Source organism: Manis pentadactyla, chromosome 10 (assembly GCF_030020395.1).
Source record: "Manis pentadactyla isolate mManPen7 chromosome 10, mManPen7.hap1, whole genome shotgun sequence".
Taxonomy (NCBI): Eukaryota; Metazoa; Chordata; class Mammalia; order Pholidota; family Manidae; genus Manis; species Manis pentadactyla.
In genome coordinates, this window is record NC_080028.1 from 64,106,041 (window position 1) to 64,129,246 (window position 23,206).

Sequence of the window (23,206 nt, forward strand, 5' to 3'; positions counted from 1 at the left end):
TGTAATCATTATGTTGGTGCTACAGTTGGGTAGAATAAGGTGAGGTGGAAATGGTATGATTTTTGTGGCCAGACAGAACTGAAATGGAAACAAAGCTGGGAGAGGTTAGTGTGACCTGAAAGTGAGCATGAAGGGCCATCATTCAGGTACTCACCAGCTATCTAACTAAGGTTTTCTTTTTTACTGAAGTATTGTTAAACACAACCTTAATTTGGTTTCAAGTATACAACAGAGTGGTTCAACAGTTACCTGTATTGTTAAATCCTCTCCCTGACTAGTACAGTTACTATCTGTCAACACAGGAAGATGTTATAGAAAGACTGACTCTCTAACTAAAGGTTTTAAAGTGACATTAAAGAGAGATGGTTTTAAAGGTTTTAAAGACATTAAAAATCAACTTCCTGAGACACAGAATTCATATAAGGAAAAAGATGCAAATATGAGTTTAAGTAAAAAGGAGAGCGCCCAAAACCCAGAGCACAGCCCTTTCAGTGGCCTCTCCAGGGCTCTCCTTCAAGGACCTACTTCTCATCACCACATTGTTCCTATATGTGCTTTTTATTACAGAGATCCTATAATCCTGGAGTCACACTGAGGTGATCCGGTACTTTAGTGGGATTAGGAAAGCGTTTTTTATTATGAAAGCATTCTAAACTTAAAAAGAGTTGCAATTATAGTAGGGGGACTCCCTTCTACCACTTATACCATCATGCAGTCCTACCATTTTGCTACATTTGCTTTTCTCTGTCTACACACATGCACTTATCATTTTGTCCTTGATTATTTTTAAATTGCAAACACTAGACACCTCTATCGTTAAATACTTCAATGTGTATTTTCTAAGAACAAGAACATTCTTAATTAGAGTATGATGGATTGCAAAATGGACCCTCACCCTCTCCCCTGTCCTTGGGATGTATGTTTTACCCACTGTACCCACAGTGGGAGCCATTTTCAAGGATGCAGCCCTGAAAGAGCAATGTGGGGTTGAGACCCTCTGGGTGGTATGTGGGACTGAACTCAGCTGAGAACTCTCAATGGACTTTCAAGATTCTGACAGGCATTGCCGAGATCTACTCACTGTGTGGCCACTCACGACAAGTAGGGTGTGTAACTTCCCTTGCTTATTAAACTTGCTCCCACCAATCTGGTCTGCCTTTTTCTTTCATATATTGTTACCTTTCATGTATGGGGGCTAGTTTCAGATTTCACCCAGGAACCTCCAAATGTGCAAACCAACTGAGTATTGCTTACCAGAGAGTCCTGGACTGGACCAAAATTGCTGGTCCTTTATACTTGCAGCCTGAGAAGGATGTGACTTCAGGTTGAGTGACTCTGCATTTCAGGCATATCCTAAAGGAGCTGTCGGTTGGGGGCTGTCCACTGACCACCCTCCTGATACCTGGGCAGTAAGTCTTTGTTAGAAGTTCATCTCTGTGTCTACCACACAAAGATACTCAAAATATGAGGGGTATGTGTTTCTATGAGTAAACATATGCTGTCCTCAGTTAGTTAAAATAAATTGCATGCATGAATGTAGAGGTAGGTTTTTTTTCCTCAAGAGCTGGTATTGAATTTATGATGCATGCATCTCTAATGTCAGCTTAGAAAGGCAAAGACACAGCAATGGGGAGTGAGTTGTTAAATCAAAAGTGGTCATTCACTTGTTTGGAAATTTCCTCTCCTATTCCATTTATTTCATAGCATATAAAGGAACTCTGAAAACTACTTTTAAAAGAGTTACTTCTCATTCAAAGGAAATGATAGTAGCAAAACCAAAACGGTCATTTTGATATTTTGATACCAAGGTTCTTGCGGATTTATTTAAAAGAGCATACTGAATACTACCTTACAGAGAGGCAGAAAGCATGCAAAAAGAACAAGATAAATAATGGAAAATAAAAAAGTTTTTTTTCCAGTGGTAAGGAAGCTTGGGCTGTCCAATACATCATGGCGGGAAGTGAGTGGTGATAACAATAAAAGATATTCTTGGAATGAATATCCCCACAATTCAAGTGACTGGCCGTAGTCCAGGTCTTTATTTCTAGGTCTTAAAAATGATATGTGTCTGAGCATCACCAAAGGGTTTTTTTTTTTATTGGAAATTGCTATAACTAAGGACAGATATGATTGGAATTTGGAAGGCAGCATTTATCATTGCTAAATTGGATTGCTTATATTTATAGTTCTTTCAAAAGCACCAAACATGGAAGGTTTCCACTCGCAACAATTCTACAATATTGCATGTTAGCTCAAAATATATTAAAATAAAGTACTTTTGAGACTTGATTTTATAAATACAGTTTGGCAAATATGCATTGTGCCTGGACATTGATTCCAAGAGGTCTCATCAATTCAGATAATTCAGTGGCATTTATCTAGTAATGTATACTAAACACAGGCATGTAGGAGATGAAGTAAATAGCTGCAGTAAAAATGCTCCAAACCACAGTTAAGCAAAACTATGACTAGTAAGGACAAAATCGTGAAATTTCTGTAAATAGTATCATAGGTAAATATACATTATAAATTCTACACAAGGAACAAAGACTAGTTGCCAAAATGTTTTCTACAAAATTAGGCTTATGGAATGCCACAATGAGGTGTGGGCTTAGACAATGAAAAGATTTTTTTCATTTTTAAAAAACTGAACATTTTACTGCATAGCTCCCTGAAGCTTCAGACAGCTATTGACCTGTGCCTCAAATGTGTAAAACAATAAACTATCATTTGAGACTATGTATTTGTATTAACCAGCAATCATTGCTTCTCTGAGAGGCCTATAAGATGAAAACAAAGAAATACAATCCACAGGCTACACTAATACTGAATACTCAGAGCTGTGTTCTAACCTTACTCTGTAGCATATTTTGTCGGAGTAAGCTTCAAGGTACATATATGCCAATCATTGCAGAGGGAAGAAGCCCCATTGCCTTCTCCTGAAGGATAAAACAAAGATGTTTTTGAAAGATAAGTCTGGGGGTTATAATTGCCAAAGATATACAAAAAAAGTGTTATGTAGTTTTTTTGAAGATGGTTTTTTAATATACATTTCAGAAAATAAGCAATTTGTATGATGTCAAGCACCATTAATTGAAATGTTTGTGCCCTTGCTTTGATAAATTTGCCTCGCTGACTTGATCCAGAAGCTTTTTTGATTAAATAGTTTATGTTTCTAAGTTGAAAAGTACATAGGAGGGGTCCTTATTTCAACTTAGTTTAGCGGGATGGTCCTCTAAGTAGAATACTGTATTTTGTATCAAGAAATTCACGCTCAGCTATTGAATAGTGAGATAACATATTGCTATCATAAATAAAAATATTTATAATAACAACAATAACAACAGCATTGATAATATGAAGCCCAACACTTAAAATGCAAAAAGAAATAATGATGATAAATTTATTGGTTTAGCACTACAAAAGCTGATTTAAAAAATCTTGCCTAATAGACTGGATATTTTATTTCCTAAAACTAATAATATAAAAGAACCTACATTTATAACTGTTCAAAATAGAAACATCTCAATAACTGAAGGGAACCATATTAGTATAGCCTGTGGGTTTGACATAAGATTTGATGGGAGATGGAAATTGAGAAATAGCAAAATTGAGGTAGTTATCTTGCTGAGTGGAATGTTTTCAGAGTGGCTAATGGGAAATCTTACACACTGAGAATCTATCACACTGTGACATCAGTTAAAAAGTTACACTTCCTGCTACTTGTCATACATCAGACTATTTCTAACCCCAATAGAAGATATTATATTTGGTTAGTACTATTAAATTGAGTTGAGAGCAGATTTATCTAAACTGCAAAAACAAATATAAATTATAAAACCAGACCATGAAATATCAAAATGTTTCTTTAAAATAGAGAAAAGAAATATATTTGAGACTAATCATGGGAAATTGACTACAGAAGTAATTTCTACCCACTGAAGAGATATAGAAACCACAATTTGGAAGGTTCCCAAATGTCACTGAAACAATATGGCCTTGAGAAGAAATAAATTAGACAGATGGAACCATGCAAATGTCACCTACTGGAAATCTGAACAGGAGGTGACTGATGTAATAAAAGCAGCCTGTAACCAGAAAGCTCAGGTCTTGACTTACTGCAGATTTCTGGTACAAGAAGTTCATGGCAACACTTGAGGTTGTTGCACGATTTATCATGAACAAATCAGAATACTGGATTTAACAAGACTTAAAGAAAAAGTAACTAACAGTTGTAAGTAACACTATTGTGAAGTCACTGAAATATAGATCAGTAACATTACACCTACTTTCTATAACATTGGCATTGGTTTTGCTACAGAATACTTGTCCCATTGAGAAGCTTCCAGGATGTTAGTAATTCCTGAAAGAATAAATAATTAAAAGTATTATAGACTTTCTTTATTTGCCTTAAGGTACCTCATTTTTGGGCCAAACTACCACCTCTCACACACCTTTCCGTTTCCCAGACTTTGCTAATGATCTCTGCTTTTATGGAATCCCTACCTGCCCATTTCTACTTCTCCAAATTTTACCTTCACATGCCTTCACTTTGTCCATGAGGCCATTTCTGACAATTTCTAGCCAGATATAATTTCTTCCTTGTCTGAACTTTACAGTCATAACTCACAGTTCTTTTGCTTTTGACCGCAAATTGTAGCTGGTTATGTACTTATACCCTCGCCTTATTAAAACATAAACTCCTCAATGAAAGAGTTTAATCTGAATCATTCTTATTTTCTCTGCAGCAGCTAAAAATATCTTGTACATATCAAGTAGGTAATCAGGACATAGTCAGTACATAAATAGTAAGCATTTATTAAATGATTAAACAAATCATAGTCAATTTCCAAATAATTAGTAAACAAAGAAATATGATTGAGTCTACTTATGATTCTTCTAGTTATTTATAGGATTCATAAAGGTATGGGCGGTCTCCACCATTTGTTGTTTTATATGAAATTATGTTACCTATGTAGTACGTGGTAGCTCATCAATGCTACCTAATACTCAAGCTTCCATTCTGAAGTTTGTTTGTTTTTTTTATTAGTTTCAGCCTATGCAAATATGATTCATGGTACTAAGTCGTATCTTTTTTAAACATAAGTTTTGTTTTTAGAGCCTAGTTACATTTGTAAAGCAGTTAGCAGTTTACATACTTTTGGGCCAAATAGGGCATGCAGAAACATTTGTATGACCTGCATATTATTTTTTCAAAACACTGAGTGGTTGCCAACATTTTAATATTGGAAGAATTGACAATTAAAGAGAAACACTGGGTTTCTGGCTTTTCTTGAAAAATTGAATCTGACAATATTCTGTCCCCATTTTTTCAGAGCAACAATCTGCTGGATTTGAATATGAGGACATGGAATCCTTTCCAGTTTTGGACAGTTTCCACCAGGCCCCTATCACTGATTTATGTTCTTTATTTGGCCATTGTAGGCCTCTGAGTTCATTATTGCTATTTTGAAGCTTCTTTTGAAAATACAGGGTGTGGCAGGGACTACTTACTGGCTGTTCATTAAAATCAGTTTCTTTGTCCTGAGCATGGAGCTAGACTATTTTTCCTGCTTCCCTTGCAGTTAATGTAGTCATAAGATTTGTGTAGCCTACAAATGGAGAAGTAATATATGCCACTCTCCAGCCTACTCCATGCAAACTTTCCATGCAGACTTCTCTATTGTCTTTCTCCAAATAGCTAGATGCAGATGACATAAGGCCCTATGTACTGGCAGAGCCTCAAAACTGAAGTAGCTTGGATCCTTCAGTGGCTGTCTGCAGGAGAGCTCACCTACTGGCTGCTATCGCTTCAACCGTCATGTGAACAAGGATATACTTCTTTTTTTTTCAATTTTTAAACTTTAATATGTATGAGAGATGGAAAATTATAGTTATGTTTTTCTTAGACTTGTACTATGACTTCTAGTCTTTTATTTTATAGCTGTTGGAATTATATATAGGTTTATGTTTTAAAGTAGCACAGAAGAAATACTCTTCTATGGTAAAATTTATTCATTTAAGGTCTTTCTCTCTTTTTTTTTTCAATTGTGGGTAGCCTACCCTAAGTATTTCAGTGTTCTAAAACCTAGTAATTGTTCATGACATCTGATCCTTGGTAACAAATGTTAAATAGGCAGAGGAAGAATGAGAATGAATGACTTATCTTTCCTGGTGCACTACTGGTTCTGAGTGCCCGGTGTGCAGGTCCTCTAGATAAAGTCTGCTAGCTGGAAGGGTAAGGGGAGAAAGATGTTGGGCCATCCCTGACTTTTAAAATGCTTTCTATTCAGAGAAGCCCTATCATTAGTGTCAACAGCAAATATTACTGAACACCTGGTTTAATACTTTGAATTCATTTCCAAGGTAGATAGAATGATTTTGTATTTCTCTGCTAGATTTATTGAAATTTGTTGAGAGAAAAAGAAAACCTCAGGTTCTACTTACATACACAGCCCTGAACTAGCCAAACCATTTCACTTAGGTCTTTCTGAATTACTAGGTTGCAAACAAAATTAGTGTAAATTAAGTATTTGATGTTTATTCTACTTTGCATATTAGTTTTAGGTCAAATTTTGAGGCTCTAAAATTGATTATTTATGTACAACATGACTTAGAACTATGTATTTACATATGCTAATAATATATTGGTCTTATCATAATCATTGTGCAAAGAACATCATACCCATTTATAAGATTTGAAGCTTAATTGTAATTGACCAGAGCCTCGTTTCTATCATCACTGTATGAAGTATTCATCAAGGCAGGCCTCTGTGGAAAGAGGTCTAGAAATTTCTAGTTGCTCTTCTTGCTACTATGCAGGTAACTTACTACTGTGGAGGATAAAAACAAGCCAATCCATTTGACCTTTGATGCATTATATGTGGCTATAATGTACTTGATGACATACAATCCCTATTTGTAGTATTGTTTTTATAGCTTGTTTAATAGAAGTCCACTTTATGACATAATTTTCAGAAACACATTGCAATAAAAGTGAATACTTGAAATCCCTTAAATGTGGAGTTTGGATGAAAATATACCAAATTGAGAGTGAGCTTTTACTGAATTCATTATGTGGAACCCATTAAATAATAACAGCTTTACAGGTGAATGCTCTGTTGGAGTTCTGGGACATCAGAACCCAAAAGACCTTTGGCTCCTGGTGGGTCTACCCAACTTACTACTCTTTGGAATTTTCTCCTGGTTTCTGCTGAAGAGGTAGAACTGGGCTCAACCAACCTTACCCCTTTGGCCATAACTGAAGTCACTGTCCATAATAGGAATAGATAGTTGATTCAAACTTAGCCAACCAAGTTATCTTACTGTCTTTTGTTTGAACTAAGAGCTGTAGAGACTGAGCTAGACAGTTGGAGATTCCAGAGGTCTTTGTTGTTAGGAAATGAATGGTTCAACTAATTATGCCAAGAAAGAGACTCAGGACTTAAATAGGTATCAAAATATTAGCTTTGTTTATTAGTAAGTCTGAGCTGGAAAATACCATCTGGACCCAAAGCCAAAATGGGCTGGTTTCCTCCTCCTGACTCCCTATAGATGAAATTTCCTTCTGGCAGCAGAAAGAGCAGTTAGAATTCTATGACCCCCAGCCCTAGGGGCCAGGCTTGGTTGGATGAGTGTTTTGTAGAGGGAAAGAATGCAAAATGTGTGGGCACAGCAGGTCCAGAAAGAGCATTACTCCCAGGAACAGGAGTGAGAGAAGGTTTTCATAAGAGGGTGTGCTTCTTTCCCAAATTCTCTAAACTGGAAAAATTTCCAATTTTATGGGCTAAGGTTGGAGTCTGGGGATGGGAAGACACTTCTCCTGTATGACCTTGGAACCATGTTGTAAGCCAATGTTAATGGAAGAGTAGGAATTAGTCATATGCGGAGAGAAAGAGGAGGGCAGGAGAGGGGAAGGATCATACAGTGAGAGAAAAAGTGGAGGAACTAGTTGCCTGACCTCTCTGTTCCCATGAGGCCAGCCCCTTCTTGCTATGGGTTTTTGCTATGCTCTGACTCCTTACAACAAACTTTGTTACTTAATTTGGCTTATGAGCTTCCCAACCTTAAGACACTAACTAATCTTTAGTGGTTTTAGAAAGTTTATTTTGTGCTCAATCCTGGTAAACTTTAATTTGTGAAAGAATGATTTATCATAATGCACATAAACAAAGATTTAGTAATTTGAGATTTGATATTTAAAATATTTAGTATTTTAATAGTTCCTTTGCCCTAATATAGACTCCAGCAACTGTGTAGAGTATGGTAAGTACCACTTAGAAAAATTTACCGCCCCCCAAAAAAAAACCAGTAGTACATGAGTGGAGAATTACTGAATATTTTCTTCAGAAAAGATATAATTCCACAGAATTGCTTTAAATGCATTTGTAATAGTTTTAACATTTATTTGACATTTTGAAATGATCAAGTACAGACAAAAAGATCATGATATTATGTTGAACCATATGAAATTCTTATTTTTATTTTGGTAGATCAAAATGGTCAAGTATAGGCAATTTCTAGTCAGTCAACCTCATTATTCACCAGGCTAGTGTTGATGGTTTTGTGTATCTGAGAGATACAGGGTTCTTCATGCAGAGAAATGTCCAGCCTCTGGTCCAAAGCCTAGGGAAGTGGTTCATGGCTAAGTTCATGAGTAAGTTAAAACTTATCTGTGCAAAATGAGATAAATAATAACAGTATGAAGGTTTTTCCAAGAAATTTAAATTTCTTGTATTTTAAAATCCTGAGATTATAGAATTTTGGAGATCATAGAAACTTAAAATACCTTTTCTTTAACAAATTAATGTTACAGTAGATGGGGTATTTTAAAAATCTACTTGGAAAAAATCATGGCAAGTGCAAATCAGCCTTGAAGATGGTTCTTGCTATTTCACTGTGTTGTAAGATCCAAATGCCTTGGAACCACCCAGGGCAAACAAAATAACCAGAAGCAGTATGACACAAACACAGGCGATTAGCGAAAATTGAAGGCTGCACGAGCCATTCACCCATCATGAATTCTTTCTTCTTTCTTTATTCGTGCATTAACCTCTGGAGCATCAAAGTTGATTTCTTGCTATCCTTAGGGGAAAAGTATCTTCAGTGTCGAGGTCTTCTCTGTTGCTGTCCCTGTATCTTCCCTTTGCTTGATAAACAGGCATAGCTCCACCTTGTGATCCACTGTTAGAGGGCAATGTCCCTCCAGATCCTTCTCCTTTGACACCTGAGCAAGATGATTATGGAGAAGTTACCCTTTTATCCTTGTTCCCTCCTACCTTCCCTTTCCAGCACAAGCACATACCTGATTATTGCAGAGGTTTGTCAAGTTCTCTAATGAAGGGTCTGTGGGTCTCAAAATACCAGAACTGTAAAGGAAGAATGGAGGTGAAGCCTATCTCACTTCCTTTCCCTATGGAAAGGAGGTAGCTTCCTTTAATTGGTAGCCTTTAATTAAGAATCTTCTTTAAGCCTTCAGAAGGCCTCCTTCTCTCTTGATTGACTTCTCTTTCCTCAATATTTTGCAGTGAACTTTTCTAAGGTTCCTTCTTTTTCTGCAATTTCTTCCCTCATAGAATGGAGTTCTCATGCCCACATCCTCCATTTCTTCTTGCATCTTGAGGGCTTCAGGCATGACTGTGTCTGATTTGGAGATGGGATGGCTTTTTGCACTATGCATGGGGGAAAAATAAGATCCTCTAAATTTGGTTCAGTCTGCTCTCCAGCAGGTGTGGTGGTTGATTTTCTTAGCAATTTTCTCTAAGAAACAAGGTAAGAATTAATTTTTTATAGACAATACAGTATTACTTCAAATGAGTGAAATATATTTCTTCTATTAGTATGTTAGCATGATGTGACCTTGTCCATTACAAAACAATATCAACAAGTAGGATTGCTTTACTAAAAAGATTTTGACTCTTTCTTGGACTGTAGTTTTAAATGGCTCTCCTTTGCCATTCTGGAGGGGTGGCACCAGTTCCAATGAGTTTCCACTAGGTCTCTAAAACTCCTGACTGAATAGAAATAGGATAGAGAGCTTGCGTTACCATTTTATACTACCACTTATGTGGAAGGAACTATATTTGGCATGGTGATGCAGAGAAGAATAAGATATGAAACTACTTCTTAAAATGCTCACAGTCTAGACAGAACTTAACAATTACAACCATTTATATAATCTTCTACTAAGCAGTATACAAGCCAGAAAGCAGAATTTAGGTACTCAATACCAGGCCTTAATAGTGAGGCAACTTTAAAGTCATATAGAATTAGTTTATGACAGTTTGCAAAGTGTTTTAATTTTTATTATCTCATTTGACCTTTGGAGTTATGTTGTGAAATATAAGTTATTCCATTTTACAGATAACTAGAGCTCAGAAAACTGAAGTAACTCGGTCAAGGCCCCCTACTTCTGAGAGACAGAACTGGGATTCACATTAATTAAAAGATATATCCTGCCTTTGACTATTGTGTACAGTGTTACCAAATTAAATGGGCTAAGAATGTAAATTAACAATTCTCAAGTTTAGGTCAATAAAGTTTAGGGCTGTATTATACACATAAACCTAAGGAAGTGATAGAAAATAGTCAGTACAAAGAAGAGGAGAACAGAAAACACTGGCTAAACGAACAGATGTTCTGATGTTTGATAAATGTAGTTAACAGTGGTGGCTCCTGATAATAAATACTCTTCCGCAAAGCAGGGCTAAGCAGAATTTATGCAACAGTGATGTATATTGTTGAGTATATGATCCAAAAGGATTGCTAAAACAAATGTGGAGACTGATTAAATTAATACTATTATGATTTTGGGGACAGTTTCAGTAGTCAGTAGCTAAATGTCTTGAGCAAGATGGAATTCATTATAGTTTTAAATAAATTCACTCAATTGCATTGATATTTAGAATCAAACTAGACGAGTTGCAATTTATTTAAATAGTGCAAGCCACCATGAAAATGGATCCCTAAAACAATTGGCAACAAATCAGAAGAGAATATTTCTGTATCCCAGCTATCAAGATCTCGCCTGGATGGAATTACTCGTGCCCCACTCCTCCCCATTTCCCTGACTCTGCACCTACTGAGCTGAGATAGTAAGGGTAAATTTAAGTACCTATATGAGCACTGTGGGCTACTTAAGTAAAGGTGATGGGCCATGTGTCAACAGACACCAGTGGGGACTGTCTGTGCCCTTAGGACTCATTCCGTTTATCTCACCGAGACTCCCTTTCATTTTGGCTGTGCTACAAGTTACAAATCTCTTCCCCATTCAGATGCTCATCCCATAATGGTCAGGAGAAAAGCCTTTGGGGACAAGTGGATCTGTCATTCCAGAAACTTACTTATATTCCTACTCATTTTTCTCCTATCTAAAATGGGGATTTTGAAACTTGTCTTCACTAGAACTACCTTTATTCTGCAGGGGTCTTGATCATTTCACCATTTCAAAGCAAAGCATGCTGTCCTGTGTCCCTGGTGACCTCATGATGGTAGGGCCTGGCAAACAGGCAGTAGCAGGTCCTCTAGATGTTCTGGTAGGAAATATGTGATTTGAATGGGAAAAAAATACAAAGCAAATTCAGTTGCTTGGTGGAGTTTCTGGGAGACTAGCGATCTGGGTTAAGAGCAATATCCTCTCCAAAGTACTTCTGAGGAGACACAGTGCATTGAGGGCCATTTTGGATTTTTGAGGCCACACGTTCCACATTTGGAATCCATTTACTAAAAGAAGCCATAAAGTTAGCCGGCTTGAGTGATGCCAAGAGGAAGAGAAGCCGCTACAGCTGGTCCAGGCTTCAGAGCAAAGCTCTGTCATTTAGTCCTTCTGAGCCAGCAGCCCCCCTGGGGCTTCACATGTCTGTGGCAGTTGGCAATGCCCTGTGCATCCTCTAGCAGACACCTGTCAGAATATGATATCCAAGGCAAGCTTGTAATATTTGGAAATAAATATTCTACTGTTGATAGATTCTTGGCTTGCAAATATGCCCTGTTAGACGTTGAAAGCCCGACCAGGTGAACTTAGCCTCCAGTAATGACCTAGGCATTTTCTGCTCCATGAGTACTAATGTTAAGTCTGTCCAGGAACACTCCATCATTGGGTGGAAATGGCATATATGAACATGTGAGAGCAGGCCTGCTCATGTAGCCACTAATAAGCTTTAAGAGCAGGTGGCTCACATCCCCAGTATGCTTCCTTCTGTTGCAGTGTCACCTTACTATCAAACCACCCAGGCTGGTGGTTTGATATAACTAGCTGACTGAGGAAGAAAAAGTTCAATTCTGGTTTGCAGATGGCTCTGTCTAATAATACAGCATTGCACAAGTGACCTGCTACAGCAACATGACCCCACAGAGAGGTGGACCTGAAGGACAACAAGGAAGAAAAGATCCTTCTAGTGGGCAGAAGTTTGGGAGATGGAACTGATTTTCCATTTTGTTTGACTGGAAGGAGACATGGTCAGAATCATGGATCTATACCAATTCCGGGACAGAGGCTAATGGTTTGGCCAGATAGTCAGGAAGTTGAAAGAAAGGTCATGATTGGATGATTGGCAATGAGTTGGTTTGGGGAAGACATACGGATAGACCTCTACAAAGGGACCCAGAAGGTAAGAGTGTTATCTCCTGTGGTAATTCACTCCAGTACCCCCTCTATAGAAAACATTTTCAGTAACTGTGTGTACAAGATTAATTTCTCTGTAGATTTCGTAGGTCCCTGTCACTAACTACACTAGTGACAGTGGGCTAAAGAGCAAGTGATTCTGGTGGCAGGGATGGAAGTAATGCATGGACTCAAAAACAGAGTTCCCTTCATCTGATCTGATCTGGCTAATGCCTGCCCTTCTGTCTGGTCTGTGGCATACTTGATGGACACCTGGAAGCCCCTTGGGTGGCAGGTCCATTAAATCAGACCCTTTCTGTTAGAGGAGGGGGCAGCAATTTGTTCTCACTGTAGTATTTATTTATTCTAGATTTTATTTTGCCTTCCTGTTGCCATCTTTTCTGCAAGTATAATAATCTATGGATTTTCTGAATGTCTTAACCTCTGTTACAGTATCCCAAAGAACAAGTCTGACCAAGTAATTTATTTTACAGAAAAAATAAAAGACAGTGGGTGGCTTTCATGGAATACACTAATTGTAACATATACTCTATCACTCACAGACAGATTTTATTTTCCAGCTTTATTGAGGTAAAATTGACTAAACTGTAAGATATTTAAAGTATAACATATGATGATTTGATATACATTATGCATTGTGAAAGGATTCTCCCCATCGAGTTAATTAATACATACATCACTTCACATTTTTACTTTTTTTTTGAAGAGAACATTTACGTTCTACTTGCTTATCAAATTTCAATTATACAATACAGTGTTATCAATTATAGCTACCATGTTATACATTAGAGGCACAGACCTTATCTTTTTTTTTTAAGAAGAGCAAAAATTTTATTTGAATATACTCCAAGGGAGGAGTGGGCCAGAGTCAAGGTAGACAGAGGTCCCTATCTTTTAGGGGAGTATTTATCCACTTATTTATTTTTATTAAGGTATCATTGATATACAATCTTATGCTCAGGTTTCACATAAGCAACATTGTGGTTCCTACATTCCCCCCCTATTATCAAGTCCCCACCACATACCCCATTACAGTTGCTGTTCACCAGCATAGTAAGATACTATAGAGTCACTACTTGTCTTCTCTGTGCTATTCTGCCTTCCCTGTGTCCCCCTACATTATGTGTGCTAATCATAATGCCCCTTAATCCCCATATCCCTCCCTTCCCACCCACCCTCCCCAACCCCTTTTCCTTTGGTAACCACCAGTCCATTCTTGGGCTCTGTGAGTCTGCTGCTGTTTTGTTCCTTCAGTTTTTGCTTGTGAATGAAATCATTTGGTACTTGTTGTCTTTCTCCACCTGGCTTATTTCACTGAGGATAATATGCTCTAGCTCCATCCATGTTGTTGCAAATGGTAGAATTTATTTTCTTATGGCTGAATAATATTCCTTTGTGTATATGTACAACATCTTTATCCATTCATCTACTGATGGACACTTAGGTTGCTTCCCTATCTTGTCTATTGTAAATAGTGCTGCGATAAACATAGGGGTGCATATGTCTTTTTGAATCTGTGATCTTGTTTTCTTTGGGTAAATTCCTAGGAGTGGAATTCCTGGGTCAAATGGTATTTCTATTTTTAGTTTTTGAGAAATCTCCATATTGTTTTCCACAGTGGTTGAACTAATTTACATTCCCATCAAGAGTGTTCCCCTTTCTCCACATCCTTGCTAGCATTTGTTGTTGCTTGTCTTTCAGATGTTGGCCATCCTAACTGGTATGAGGTGATCATCTGATTGTGGTTTTAATTTGCATTTCTCTGATGATTAGCGATTTGGAGCATCTTTTCATGTGTTTGCTGGCCATCTGAATTTCTTCTTTGGAGAAGTATCTGTTCAGATCCTCTGCCCATTTTTTAATTGGGTTATTTGCTTTTTGGGTATTGAGGCATGTGAGCTCTTTATATATTTTGGATGGTAACCCCTTATTGAATATGTCATTTATGAATATATTCTCTCATACTGTCGGATGCCTTTTTTTTCTACTGATGGTGTCCTTTGCTGTACAGAAGCTTTTTAGTTTGATATAGTTCCACTTGTTCATTTTTGCTTTAGTTTCCCTTGCCCGAGGAGACATGTTCAGGAAAAAGTTGCTCATGTTTATATTCAAGAGAGTTTTGCCTATGTTTTCTTCTAAGAGTTTAATGGTTTCATGACTTACATTCAGGTCCTTGATTCATTTTGAGTTTACTTTTGAGACCTTATCTTTTAACTGAAATTTTTTACTCCTTTACCAATCTCCTAATTTCCTCACCTCCAGGCCATGGCAATCACTTTTCTATGATCTGTTTCTATGAGTTTGACTTTAAGCTTCTACACATAAGTGGTACTATGCAATACTCATCTTTCTCTGTCTGGCTCACTTCACGTAGCATAATACCCTCCAGTTTCATCCATGTTGTCACAAATGACAGGATTTCTTTCTTAAATTTTAAGGCCTAATAATACTCTGAGAACAATCCACATTTTCTGGATCCATTTGACAATGGCTTTGTAAAATGCTTAACAGATTCTATTGAAGACTGCTTAGTTTGGATCCTGGCAGAAGTGGTGTGATTCTCGAGTCATTCGCTCTTGCAGTGGCTTCCTCCAGCAGCTTCTTCAAGGGGCAGCTTCATTCCAGGTTCCTGATTCCGTCAGGAACAGTGGTTCCCCTAGCGTCCAAGTTCTGTGATGGGACTTTGGGTGTCATTGCACGAACACCAGCCCACATCCAGTTTCTGTAGCACTCCTAAAGACTAAGTCATTTAATATCCTATAATAATTTCCATACTACTTCAGTTAGCTAGAACTGATTCTGTTTTCTGCAACCGAGCCCTGACATAGAAACTTAAGTCTTTCCTTAAATCCTAGAGTTATGTGGTCAACTGACTCTACGCACAGGTAAAGGCAATTTTAACCTGCAACTTTTAACATGGAGTATTTTGAGAAAGTTTCAATAACAGCTGATTATAATGTACCCCCAAAATATTTCATTGTTGTCTTAGAACTAAGCAAGTGTGAGGAAGGGAAAGAAGAGTATTGGTGTGAATTCTTTGAGAATTTAAGTAAAAAAATGTAACATTAAACTGGTGTTAATAGTGATGTTCATTGGGTATGCAACCATGTGGACAGGGCATTGAATATTTTGCAAATTTAGAATAACAATTAATTTTCTTAAATATGTGATAAAACAGTTATGAGATACTAATGTGGTATTTTATGATTTACAACAGTGCTACAGAATAGGTGTAAGCAAGCCTTAAAATCATGTAAAAATCCTATCTATTCATTATTTTTTAAAATAAGTGACAGAAATACTTTGAAACAGAATCCTTCTGCTGAAGTTGAGCAGTAGAAAAAGCTGTCTGCCTAAAAGTCTCCAAATAATTCAATTGGTTCCTTCTTCTAATTCAGACAGATTATTTGGATACTGCCCTTAACCTAGTCTCAGTGTTAACACAGGATAAATATTTATAAATGAAGAAAAGAGGCAGCGAATTTAAAGTAGTGATTTCAAATACTGGCAGATTTTCAACTGTGGGCTGACTCTGAGGCTTTTCTTTCTGTGTCACCAAGCAGAATCTGCTTCATAGTGTAGGCTCTGGAGCTGAAGCAAGACCTGGATTTGGATCCTGGATTGAACTTGAGTGTTGTGTGAACTTGGGCAAGTTTAAAAAATTCTAATGCTTGACTTCCTTGGGTGGTTGTTATAAGGTCACAGAGTTGCAGTGAGATTAAAAGAAATAGTGCAAGTAAAGCTTTGTAGAGTGCCTGCATGTAGGAAGTGATTAACAAATATTACCTGCTTTATCAGTAACTATCCAGTGATCAAACAGTCTAGGACCAGTCTGATTGTGACTCTATTGGAACAGGAATTCTCGACTGAAAGTCTGCTGGCTATCACCAGGTAATGCAGTTGACTTCTTGTGAAAACCAGTCTGGGCCATCATCATTGTATCATCATATCATTAACAAATAAGAAGCTGATAATTACATATCATACTTCACTTGGAAGAAATTGTGCAGATCAAAATTGGCTGAATTTTGTTTTCAGGTTATCTATAATTGGAAGTTGTCTCATTTATAACTTTTGGCTTAGATTTTTAAGTATCAGTATACTTACCTTTGTCAGTATACTTATCTTTGTGCCATAAATATATAAGGAAAATAAAAGGATGTATATTTTGTCTTTATGAATATTTAGCTGTGTAGTTGCTCTAGAGCCTTATGAGGAGTTCTAATATACACAGATTAATATTCGGTACATCAAATGTTCCATATTATCCAGCATGCTAGGCACTTTCAACCTCAGAAATTTTTTTTTCCATTGAGGAGGCATTTGTGCAGTTGTTCATATCTGTAGAACTTCTAACACTGTATTTATGTAAAATTACACTTCAGTATAATTGCCTATGTAATTAACATTCAGGAAGAAATTATTTATTCAGGAGCACATTTCACAATTCAATTTCAGTCTGTGACAAAGAAGCTTTTAAATGTTAATCTTATGAAAGAAAATGGAGCAAATAGTAAAGGCTGTGGATTAATACAAGAGGCAGCTATTTACAGCATAACATTTTCCCTCACTGGGAATTACCTATTTTCTACCAGAGAGTCTAGGCATGTTTCAAATCTCACTGGGAAGTGTGGGGTTGAATCTTATATTTTGTGCATATGAGGTGGTTTCACATCAGGACTAAATTAAAGAGCAAAATGGTTACAAACATATTTGTTGAAACTTTACAAGCAGCAGAAAAAATAAAGAATAAATGCACATTATGGAGGAGTTCAAAATGATCAAGAATATATAGAAAATAAAAATAGGAGTTATATTTTCTCAGTCTCAATTCTACAGAAATTTTTGCCTTGAATAATAATCCTTTCAAAGCTTATGACTAGGATCTACACCTTTCCTCCCATCAGTAGCCTTTTAATTTCAATAATATACAGTAACACCTCTTGAAAAGCAGAGACTATTCTGTCACATGCCTATTATTGTGGAAGTTGGGGGAAGTAAGAGGGAGATGAGAATAATCAGAAATATTGTCATCTATTATTTGCTTGTTTCTTTTCTTATTATAGAATATCGTGTTGAAGTAGGAATTTGATAAACATCCAACGGAACATAAAAACTTATGGGAAAGTTCTTTTATAGCTGTATTTGTGATAGTAGCTTAAAATTTTCTTTATGTCTTCATTCTGGGGCATAATTTAGTGGTTTGAGTTCATTTTCAAAATAAATGAACACCTACATACTTGTGTAGAAAGATTATTGATGATGATACACAGAAATGAGGTAACATATATGTTTTTTAATCATAATATAAGACTTTATTGTCGTTGCCTACAATTGCACCACCTTCCTTTCTGGTATCCTTGGTTGCGCACTTGTCCATTGGCCACAGAGCTGTCAGAATTAACTTCTAAACTTGATTTTGATTATATCCTTAGGCTCCTCCCACCATCTATGCATCTACTTTGTGTCACTCTAACCTCCCTTTCCTTCTTCTCCCTCCCAAAGCCAGCCCTCCATTTGTGGATGAGACATCATCCCCTGTCACAGATATTCTCTTTGCTCTCTCTAGCACCATTGCTTTTCCTCTCTCCATTGGATTATTTTTATGAGCATATCTAACAAAACCTCCTTTTGCTATCACCCCATTTCCTGCCCCTATGTTAGAAAAATTCTTCTAAATAATAATTTATCTCATTTCCTCCCATTCTCCCTGTCTCTGAATGCCTACCAATCAGGCCAATACCCACCACTACTTTCAACAGTCAGTTCTTAGTCCTCATCTTAACAGAGCTACAGGCAGCATTTGGCACAGCTGAGCACTCCTTGCTCCATGAAATACTATCTTTAGTAAACTCCTGGCCAATATGATTTCCAGTTTTCCTCCTACCTCCCTGGCACTCCAATTCCTTCTTGGATTCACTCATAAACACTCATGTCTGGCTTCCTTATTTCTTTCAATGTTTGCTGAAATATCACATCATGGTGAGGTTTTCTTATTGTACTTGTATTAGGATTCCCCAAAGAAACAGAACCAAGAAGATATATATCTATGAGAGACAGAGAGAGGGAAAGAGAGAGATTTATTATAAACATTGGCTCATGCCATTATGGAGACTGAGAAGTCCATCTGCAGTCAGCAAGCTGGAGACCCATGGAGGCTGGTTGTGTAGGTCCAGTCTGAGTTGCAAGGCTTGAGAAGCAGGAGATGGTATATATGTCCCAACCCAAGAGTAGGAGACCAGTGTCCTAGCTCAAGCAAAGGTGGACTTCAGGCAGGCTAAGTCCCCTGTTATTCAGTCTTTTTTTCTATTCAAGTTTTCAGCAGATTGAATGAGGCCCATCTGTATTAGGGAGAGCAATCTGCTTTCCTTAGTCTACAAATGTTAATATCATCTAGAAACAGACATAATGTTTGGCCAAATGTCTGGGCATCTGATATCCTAGTCACAGTGGCACATTAAGATGACCATGACACCACCCTATTTAAAATGGCAACCCATATGCTGGCATATTCTGTCCCTGTCCCTGACTTTCTTGTCTCCAAAGCACACTCCCCATCACCTATGCTAAGCTTTACTTATTTACTGATTGGGTAACTTTCCCCTCCACTGGAATGGTAGTTCCATGAGGGCAAAGGACTGTGAAGTTGTGTATGGCTGTGCCTCCTGTTTCACAGCAGTGTATGGCACGTAGTAGATGATAAATAAATTTATTGAATGATTGAACAGGTGTCATTCCCTTATTTAAAACTATAAATGACTTACTACTGCACTTAAGATAAAATCCAAAATATTTACCATGGCCTCCAAACTCTGTGATCTGTGCATCCCTTCCTCTTTTACTTCTGTGTCCCTCTCACGCTTGTTCCTGCTTTGAGTTCCTAGAACACACCAAGGTCCTTTCTGCCTCAAGGTCTCTATGCTGTTCCTTCTTCCAGGAGTACTGTTCCCTCTTTCTATATGTATCTGGATCCTACTTATACTTTAGGTATGAGATTAGCTACTACCTCTCAGAATGCCTTTCCCTGGCCAGCATATTTATTACATTTTCCTCTGTTATTCTCTACCACTGTACCCTAGTCATATCTCTGAATCAAGATTACATTTTTCCCTTTTCTAATTGAATATAATTCACATACAGTAAATTTGGACAGGGCGTATCCTTGGGCTGCTGACAAAACTGTGTGGAAACACATGTGCCACGTTGTGGCAGCATGTTGCAGGGGCAAAGAAAAGACCCTGTGGGGGATGAGAATATGCTATAGACTAGGGCTGGGTTGTGAAAGCCCTGGATGCGGGGTGATGTTGGGGCCCACAAACTCCTGCAAATACTAAGGAGCCACTATGGTGGTTTAAAGAGGTGACATGATAAAAATGACCTTTAGGAAATAAAGAAAAAGCACAGTCATGGACTACTCCAGGAACTGAAATAAGCCTTCAAGAGGCAGGTAATCTGATTAATTTACTTTGTTCATTACTCACTCAGTGGTTTGGGGGCTTGCCGTTTCATTCCTTGGATGAGGTGAAGATTCTCCTGGTCTCTGTGCACCCGTCCATTCTGATTAGGGAGCTCACACCATTTTGGTGTTCAGATCCTAGGATGAATTTAAATTCTGAAAAGCTCGCCTGTTTGAGATTTCTCCTTTGTGCTAAATGTGGTCAGTTGTGAAATTAAGCCTGAACTCCTTATAGCTCCTTCAGTGGTTAGCTGACATCGAATCATTTTTGCAGGGAGGAGTGTGTGTCTATCTGAATTTAGGGTGTCACTGAGTAGTTTTACTGAGTTCCAGGGTTTTCCTAGGTGAATACCAGCATGACCCAAGAGCCCTCTGAGTTCTAGCACGTTGATGGGTGGAGATTTATTTCTTATGGACCGGAATAGAAACAACATCATCCCCAATCCATTAGGCTGGCATTTCATGTAATAGATGTCACAAGTAGGTTTGTGCAGTAAGGATTGCTTGTGGCTTTTCTGTGTGTTAAGAAGAGGGAAAGTGGGGTAGCAGAGAAAGTAAGGAGGAGAGGCTCTAAAGTAGTTGCAAAACCTCTATGTATTTAGGGAGCTTGAACTCTGTCATAAGAAGGCCCCATTTAGTAAACTGTCCCAGGGATGCTTGTTAGCACAAACACCTGCTGCCTCAGAAAACTGGCATCTCATTTGCAGCTACATTTCCCACAGAAGGCTCATTTGTGATAATGGTGTACACCGTTTATTATGAAATCAGAAAATGCATTCTCTGAGCCTGAGTGGAGGCTTTTGGCAGTTGGAAAAATATTTAAAATAATAATTAGAAAGTGTGCTTTGAGATGGGATCAGAAAGCACAGGGAATGAAGAGGAATGAAATGGAGAAATCACTTTTAGGATTCAGGCTGTGTTGTGAATACCTAGCACCACAGTGAAGATGCAATTGTCCAAACTGGCAACCTAGACTAAGCCTGAGCCATTAATCCAGGCACTGTGCAGCTTGTCTTGCTCACAAGGATCTGGTTGTCTGGTGAAGAAGACGGATGCCTAGAACAGAAGCAGGGCCTGACGGTGCAGGCTGTTTATGAGAGGCAGGGAGCATAACCCAACTCTGTGAGCCTGGGCATCAGGGAAGCATTTGGGAGGGGCCGTGAGCTACATGGAGTGTTAACAGGCAGTTTGGAGTAGGACAGTGATGAAGAGGTAGCGCAGACCCACACTTCTGGAGGTAAACTTCTGGAGAATTGCATGTGATTAACTACTTGCCTTAGTGTTCCTGGAGATTCATTCTTTCTCCTTCGCTGATGTCTTGTGGAGGAGGTCAGTGTGGGAGTAGAACAAGGAAGGAATGGAAAGCGATGCAGCTGGAGCAGTAAGCAGAGTCCTGATCATGAAGGCCTCATAAAACCAGCTGGAGGAATCTAAGTGCAATGGAAATAATTAAAGGAGAAAAATAAAGTGCTGACACTGTAAATAACAACAAAAAGAACCATAAAGTCCAAATCCATAGCTTGTACTTACAAGTGTTTTTAGAAAATGATTGCAGGGGAGCTGAGAAAGATCAAAAGAAAAAAGGTGGAATAAGTAGAGATCAATATTTTTGGCTAAGTTTTTGAAGTTAGATTCTCCCCCGTCTAGCCTAAATCTGTTAAGTTCCAAGTCAGTTGCATGTACGAGCAGAGGAGGATAAGGAATCACAAGGGATGATCTGGGACCTCTCTAGGCTCCAGGCCCTCCTGGATGATTTCAGATGGACCACAGGAGGAAACTCCTGGGCATTTGTAGGAGGGGGTAGTTACCCTAATGGAGTGAAGAGTCCTGGGATGGGAGCAACTGGGACCAGCATGTGCCATTAAAGGGAGAAGCAGCTACTCGGCTCCAGCTGATTGTTGCTCTGCAGCCCCCCTGCCTGGTATTGACACATCTTCCCTTTTGTATAGTATCGACAACTAAATACACTTTCCTCTGCTCTTTGTCTTTGTTGATACCACAGCTACGTCCTGTCATATGTATCATTAGAGTCATAACACTGTGAGAGCTATGTGAGCTATTATGAATTTTCACTAAGAAATAACCAGCAGTTCATAGAGTTTCCATTTTTAATAACTCCAGAGCACTGTCCTATTGATTCTGAGTGAGAATATAAAATAACAAGTGGAAGAGGTATTTGCATTGGCCTCGATAGGGCTGCCTCTTCTGCACCAGCAACCTGTATGGGAAGCTGGTTAGTCATGACGGTTGCTTGGGGAGAGGACTGAAATCAGATTTGGATTCTAATTTGACTCCATCTCCATGGGCCTAGCATGTGCCCAGGTTCTGCTTGTTTCTCGGCTGCTAAGACTCTTTCCCTCAGTGTGACGCCTTGTCCTCTGGTTAGCTGTTGGTTCTGACAGGAGTTCTGAAGGAAGAGAGAGTGGGGTCAGGTATTTAGTCCCCTGGATTTCTCAGGGCATATAATATATATCATAGAGTTGTTGAGAACAGCATAAATGGTGTAAACTTGGTACAGTTCTGGGCACATGTAAGCTCTCAACAAAACTCTGAATTTCTTTATAGGAATAATTAAAATAGTTTAAGATGCTAAATAGTATGTCGTGTGCCAAATAAATATCCCTCACAATCTACTACTGTCAATTTAATTTAGTTTCAATTTATATCTTCTCTTTAACTTGCTTGCCCCTGTGTCTATACCTGCCCTTGCCTTTCTCCAGCCACAGGTGGAGTTAGGGCCCTGCTCTTAAGCAAAGTGAACCCCTTTACCCAAGTGGTCGATTGAGGCTCCCACCTCCCTCCAAGCCTTTGAAACATGACTTTCATCTTACAAAATGCAATGATCAATTCCCTGCATCCATCTCACTTTACGTCTTAGGAACATATGAGTCAGTTGATTAATTCCTCCTTGAAATACTTTTTGTTCTTGTCTCCCTTTTCAGTACACTTTACTGATTTCCTTCCTCTTTCATTGCCTGAAACTTTCCCACCTCCTCTGATGGCTTCTCACCCTCTTCTTCCCTTGTAAGTACTGGAGTGCTCCAAGGCTCTGTCCTTGCCTATCTTTTTTTATAGACTCTTCCTATGGGGAATTTCACCCATAGCCTTGATTTAAAATAGCATCTATA